Raw genomic sequence first — 6562 nt, 5'->3', positions numbered from 1 at the left:
AGTTCTAGTAGTTTTTTGGTGGAGGCTTTAGTGCTTTTTTCCATACAGTCATACGTCCTTTGCAAATGGTGAAGGTTTGGCTTCTTCCTTGCCAATTTGGATTCATTTTATTTCTTTTTGTTTAATTCTTTTGTTGTCTGGTTCCTGTGTGTAGGACTATGTTGAATAACAGTGGTGAGAGTGGACATCCTTGTCTTGTTCCTGACCTTAGGGAAAAACCTCTCAGATTTTCCCATTGAGGATGATGATAGCTGTGGGATTTTCATATTTGGCTTTCAGTATGTTAAGGTGTGTTTATTCTAAACCTACTTTATTGAGGGCTTTTATCATGAATGGATATTGTACTTTGTCAAATGCTGTTTCTGCACCCATTGAAATGATCACATGGTCTTGTGTTTTCTTTTATTAATGTGATGTATCACTTTGATTGATTTGCAAATATTGAAGCACACTCACAACCCAGTTTTAAATCCCACTTGGTCATGGTGAATGATTTCTTTGATGTTTTGTTCGATTCAGTTTGCTACTATTTTGGGAGGGGGGGTTTTACATCTATATTCATCAGATATATTAGCTTATAGTTTGCTTTTTTGTGGTTTCTTTATTTGGTTTTGGTATCAGTGTAATTAATGCTGACTTTATAGAATGAATTTGGAAGTTTTTCTTCCCTTTTTATTTTTTGGGATAGTTTGAAAAGAATAGGTATCAATGCTTCTTTAAATATTTGATAGAATTGTCTGGTTGAAAATCCATCTGGTCTTGGACTTCATTTTGTTGGGAGTTTTTTGTTTTTGTTGTTGCTGTTGTTTTGTTTTTGGTTTTGTTTTTTACTGATTCAATTTCTTTGCTGTTAATTGGTCTGTTCAGGTTTTCTGTTTCTTCCTGTTTCAGTTTTGGTAGGTTATATGTTTCTAGGAATTTATCCATTTCTTCTAGGTTGTCCAGTTTGTCGGCATAAGGTTTTTCATAATATTCTCTTATGATTGTATTTCTGTGGGATTGGTTATTATTTCTCCTCTCATTTGTGATTTTATTTATTTGATTCCATTCCATTTTTTTCTGGATAAATCTGGCTAGAGGTTTATAATTTTTATTGATTATTTTTAAATAACCTGCTCCTGGCTTTATTACTCTGTTCTATTTTTGTTTGTTTCTGTATCATTTATTTCTGCTGTAATGTTTATTATTTCATTCTGCTGGATTAGGCTTCATTTGTTTTTGGTTTTCTAGCTCTTTTAGGTGGAAGGTTATTTATTTGAGAATTTTCTTGCTTCCTGAGGTAGGCCTGTATTGCTACAAACTTCCCTCTTAGAACCACTTTTGCTGCATCCTTAATGTTTTGAACTGTTGTATTTTCATTTTCATTTGTTTACATGTATTTTTTATTTCTTCTTTTATTTCCTGCTTTACTCATTCATTGTTTAGTAGCATGGTATTTATCCTCCATGTATTGGTAGTCTTTTCTGACTTTTTTCTTGTGGTGACTTCTAATTTCATAGAATTATAGTCAGAAAAGGTGCATGGTAGGATTCTGATCTTTTGAATTTGTTCAAGCTTGTTTTGTGGCCCAATATCTGATATATTCTGGAGAATATTTCATATGCACCTGAAAAGAATGTGTATTCTGCTGTTTTAGGATAGAATGTTCCGTATATATGTTAAGTCCACCTGGGCTGGTGTGTCATTCAAAGCCATTGTTTTCCTTGTTGATTTTCTGTTTAGACGATCTGTCCATTGTTGTGAGTGGGATGGTAAAGTCCCTTACTATTATTATGTCATTTTCAGTGGGTTCTCTTATATTTGTTATTGTTTTATATATTTGGGTGTTCCCATGTTAGGTGCATAAATTCTTACAATTGTTATGTCCTCTTTTTGGATTATCTCCTTTATTCTGATATAATATCTTTCTTTACCTCTTGTTTCAGTCTTTGTTCTGTAGTCTATTTTTTCTTTTATAAGTATTGCTTCTTCAGCTTTCTTTTGACACTCATTTACATGACAAATATTTCTCCATCTCCTCACTTTCAATATGCAGGTGTCTTTAGGTCAAAAATGAGTCTCTTATAGGTAGCGTATAGATGGGTCTTGCCTTTTTTATGCATTATACCACCCTATCTGTTTCTTTTTATTGGAGTATTTAATCTATTTACATTAAAAGTAATTACTGATAGTTATGTATTTATTGTTATTTTATTGTTTTGGGTTTGTTTCTGGAGATTTTCTCTGATTTTTTCTTATCTTTCATGTCTTGCTGGATTTCTTTCTCTTTATTCTTTGCATATTTATTAGTGGTTTTTGATTTGTGGTTAGCATTAGTTTTGTTTATAACCTCTTCTGCATATAACAATCTATTTTAAATTGGTGGTCATTTAAGTTTGAACCAAGTCTTTACTCCTCTGTTCTCCACATTTTAGGTATATGGTGTTATACTTTATAAGCTTTTATTTTGTGAGTTCCTTGGCTGATTTTTTCGAGAACTATTCATTTTTACTGATTTTTGTTTCCTAACATTCATACTGTTAATTTTGGCCTTTACTTTCTACTCAAAGTGTCCCCTCTAATATTTCTTGCAGGGCTTGCTTAGTGGTCATGAAGTCCTTTAGTTTTTGTTTGGGAAACTCTATATCTCCCTTGTATTCTGAATGATAGATAGTGTAGAGTATTCTTGGCTGCAGCTTTTTCCCATTCAGCATTTTGAATATATCATGCCACTCCTTTCTGTCTTGGAAAGTCTCTGGTGATAATCCACTGATAGTCATATGGAGTTTCCTTTGAATGTAAATGTCTTCTTTTGTACTGTTGCTTTTAATATTTCGATCAGCATATTTTGCCAATTTAATTACAATATGTCTTGGTGTGGATCTGCTTTGTTGATTTGGATGGGGGTGCCTCCTGGACATCTCTTTCCTTCTCCAGATTAGAAGTTTTCAGCTATTATTCCTTCAAGTGAGTTTTCTTCCCCCTTTTATCTCTCTTCTTCATCTGGGACTCCCATAATATGAATGATTTATATTTGATGGAGTCACTGATTTCCCTAAGTCTATTCTCATTTTGCACAATTCCTTTTTCTTTCTCTTGTTCAGGTTTAGCTTGATTCTTTTCATTATCCTATCTTCTAGGTCATTAATTCATTCCTCTGCTTCTTCCAGCCTGCAGTTCATTCCATCAAGCATATTTCTCATTTCATCTATTGAGCCCTTTACTTCCTTTTTGTTATGGTTTATCTCTGCTACTGACCTCACTGATTTCTTCTATTCTTTTCTCAAGTACAGTGAGTATCCTTATGGTCATTGTTTTTAATTCTCTACCAGGCATCTTATTTACATCTGTTTCATTTAGATCATTGACTGTGGCCTTGTCTTGTTCTTTGATTCGGGACAAATTCCTCTGCTTCTCATTTTGTCTAAGTCTCTGTGCCTGTTTTTCTGTCTTAGGAAGTCAGTTACATCTCCTGCTCTTGATGGTAACGGCTTTTGAGGAAGTCTTTAAATACCATACTGCATAATGTCCCCTGTTTCCTTGGTGTTTCTGAGAGCATCTCCAAAATGTGCTGCTTGTACTCTGCTGTTGTGTCCTGGCCACTTTTTCCTTCAGGCCAGTCATCTGCAGATTCTCTCTTTGCCTTTAATGGGCAGTGTTTAGTCTCTGGCCTGAGTGTGGTGCATTTTAGTGAGGTGTGCTCTGGTCTGCTTCTGAAATGAGATGTATCACTGCTGTCACTGGAACTGAGGTCTCATAGTTCCTTGTTTGGAAGAAATGGTGTGGACAAGTGTTTGGGCCAGGCTTCTGGAGGTGGGACGCCACCATGCTGAGTATTAGGCAAGCATGATTAGGTCACAGTTGGCAGGGCTTGATGTAAGCAAGATAGGTAGTGAGTGTCAGCATTGCCCTGGGTCCTTCAGATGGACCTATGCTTATGCTGGGGGGTGGGAGTGGGGGAGGGAAATAGTGTCTGTCAGTGCCTTTATTCTCAGAGGGCTCTCTCTGTGAAAGCTGTTCTCTGGGAAACACTCTGAGATGAGCAACTAATTTCCCCACTCTGTGCCCTAGGTACATTCTTCAGATTGCTGTTTCCATGTTCTGTGTCCATGGCTATTTGCCTGCCTTTTCTCTAAGAGCAGCCCCAGTGTCCTCCAAGGTCTCCCAGATCCAAGCTACACTGACCTTTAAAGCTCTAGGTTTTAAGTTCCACTAATTTTAAAGTTCCACTTTAAGAACTCACAATATTTGGGCCCTCTCACTTTCCAAACCAATTTCTGTAGGGTTACATTTTCCCTGTGCACTGCTTTTCGTGTTGGTTGAGTTTTTGCTGCTCTCTATGACTGTGTCTTCATTTCCACGACTGCAGCCACAATCTGTTTCTCTCCGAAGCAATGTCTCCATACTGCTTAGCTTTTTCAATGTGGCACCTCTTTTCTCCCTTTAGTTATGGATTTTGTCCTATTATGGATTTTGTCCTGTCAGTCTCCAATCAATTTCTGGAGTATTTAAGATGATTTGGTAGTTATCTAGTTGTATTCATGGGACAAAGTAAGTCTGGAGTTCTCCTACTCTGCCATCATCATCCCCTCAAATGTAGTATTGTATTCTTTTAATTTTTAATTCTCTGATGTCAAATATATCAAGCATATTTTCATATACTTATTTGTCATGTGTATATTTTCTTTGGTGAAATATTTGTTTAGATCTTTGCCCACTTTCAATTGGGTTGTTTGTTTATTGTTGAACTTTTAAGTGTTCTTTTTATATTTGGATGCAAGTCCTTTTTCAAGTATGATTATACAAAATACTTTTCCCAGTCAATGGCTTGTATTTTCATTCTTTTAATAGTGGATTTTGTAGATTAGAAGTTCTTAAATTATTAAAGTTCAACTCATCAATTTATTTTTATATGGATTATGTTGTTGATTCTGAGTCTAAAACCTCATCACCAAACCCAGAGTCACCTAGATTTTTTCCAATATTTTATTCTAAAAATCTACAGTTTTATGATTTACATTTAGGCCAATAATCCATTTTGAGTCAATTTTTGTGAAAAGAGCCATGTCCGTGTCTATTTTTTTGTTTTTGTTTTTGTTTTATTTTTGTATATAGAAATCTAATTTTTCCAGCATCATTTTTTGAAAGACTGTCCTTGTACCTTAAAATTGCCTTTGCTCTCCTGTCAAGGATCAATTGACTATATTTGTGTGAGTCCATTTTTGGATTCTCTATTCTGTTCCATTGATCTATATATCTGTTCTTTTGCCAATACCATGCTGTTTTCTTCTCTGTAGTTTTGTATTTTGTCTTGAAATTGGGTAGTTTGTGTCCTCCAACTTTGTTACTATTCTTTAGTATTATGTTGGCTATTCTAGGTCTTTTGTTTTTCCATACAAACTTTTGAATCACTTTGCTAATATCTGCAAAATAACTTGTTGAGATTTTGAGGAGAATTTCATTAAATCTATAGATCATGTTGAGTTGACATCTCAGTAATATTGAATCTTCTGTTCCTTAAACACAAAATATCTCTCCATTTATTTAATTTCTTGTTTCTTTAAACAGTGTTTTGTAGTTTTCCACATATAGATCCCACACGTAATTTTTGTCAGATCTATACCTAAATATTTTATTTTACTTGGTACTATTGTAAGTGATATTTTTAAAAATTTCAAATTTCAACTGTTCATTGTAGATATTTAGGAAAGGAACTGATTTTTTAAAGATTTTATTTATTTATTTGATAGACAGAGATCACAAGTAGGCAGAGAGGCACGCAGAGAGAGAGAGATAGGAAGGGAAGCAGGCTCCCTGCGGAGCAGAGAGCCCGATGCGGGGTTTGATTCCAGGACCCTGGGATCATGACCTGAGCTGAAGGCAGAGGTTTTAACCCACTGAGTCACCCAGGTGCCCCTGATTTTTTTATATTAACCTTGAAATTTTTAACCTGCTATACTAACATTATTTACATAATTTTTTGTCCATTCTATGGAAGTTTCTACATAGAATGTATTTGTTTAAGAGTGTTTTGTTTTTTTCCTTCCCAGTCTGTGTAATTCTTACTTCTTCTTCCTGTCTTATTGAACCAGCTAGGACTTCTACTAGATATTGAATAGGAACTGTGGGACAGAACATCATTGTCCTTCTCTTGATACAAAGTAAAAGGGTCCAGTTTCTCAGTGTCAAGTATGATGTTAGCTCAAGATTTTTGGTAGATGTTCTTTATGAAGTTAAGGAATTTCTATCTATGCTTATTTTTCTGAGATTCTAAAATCTTGAATAGTTATTGGATTTTGCCAAAAGCTTTTTCTACATTAATTGATATGGTAATGATTTTTCTTCTTTAGCCTACTGATGTGGAGTATACTGATTCATATTTGAGTGTTGAACCAGACTTGCATACCTATAATAAATTCCACTTGGTGGCTGTATACAGTTCTTTCTCTGTATTGTTGGGTTGGATTTGCTAATAATTTTTGAGGATGATTGCATCATATTTGTGAAAAATATTGATCTGTAGTTTCCTTTCTTGCAATGTCATTTTTTCTGATTTATTTATTTATTTATTTATTTGCCAGAC

The sequence above is a fragment of the Mustela putorius genome, unplaced genomic scaffold (assembly GCF_011764305.1).
Source record: "Mustela putorius furo isolate JIRA1106 unplaced genomic scaffold, ASM1176430v1.1 tig00003901_pilon_pilon_pilon, whole genome shotgun sequence".
Lineage (NCBI taxonomy): Eukaryota > Metazoa > Chordata > Mammalia > Carnivora > Mustelidae > Mustela > Mustela putorius.
This window is presented reverse-complemented; position numbering follows the sequence as displayed.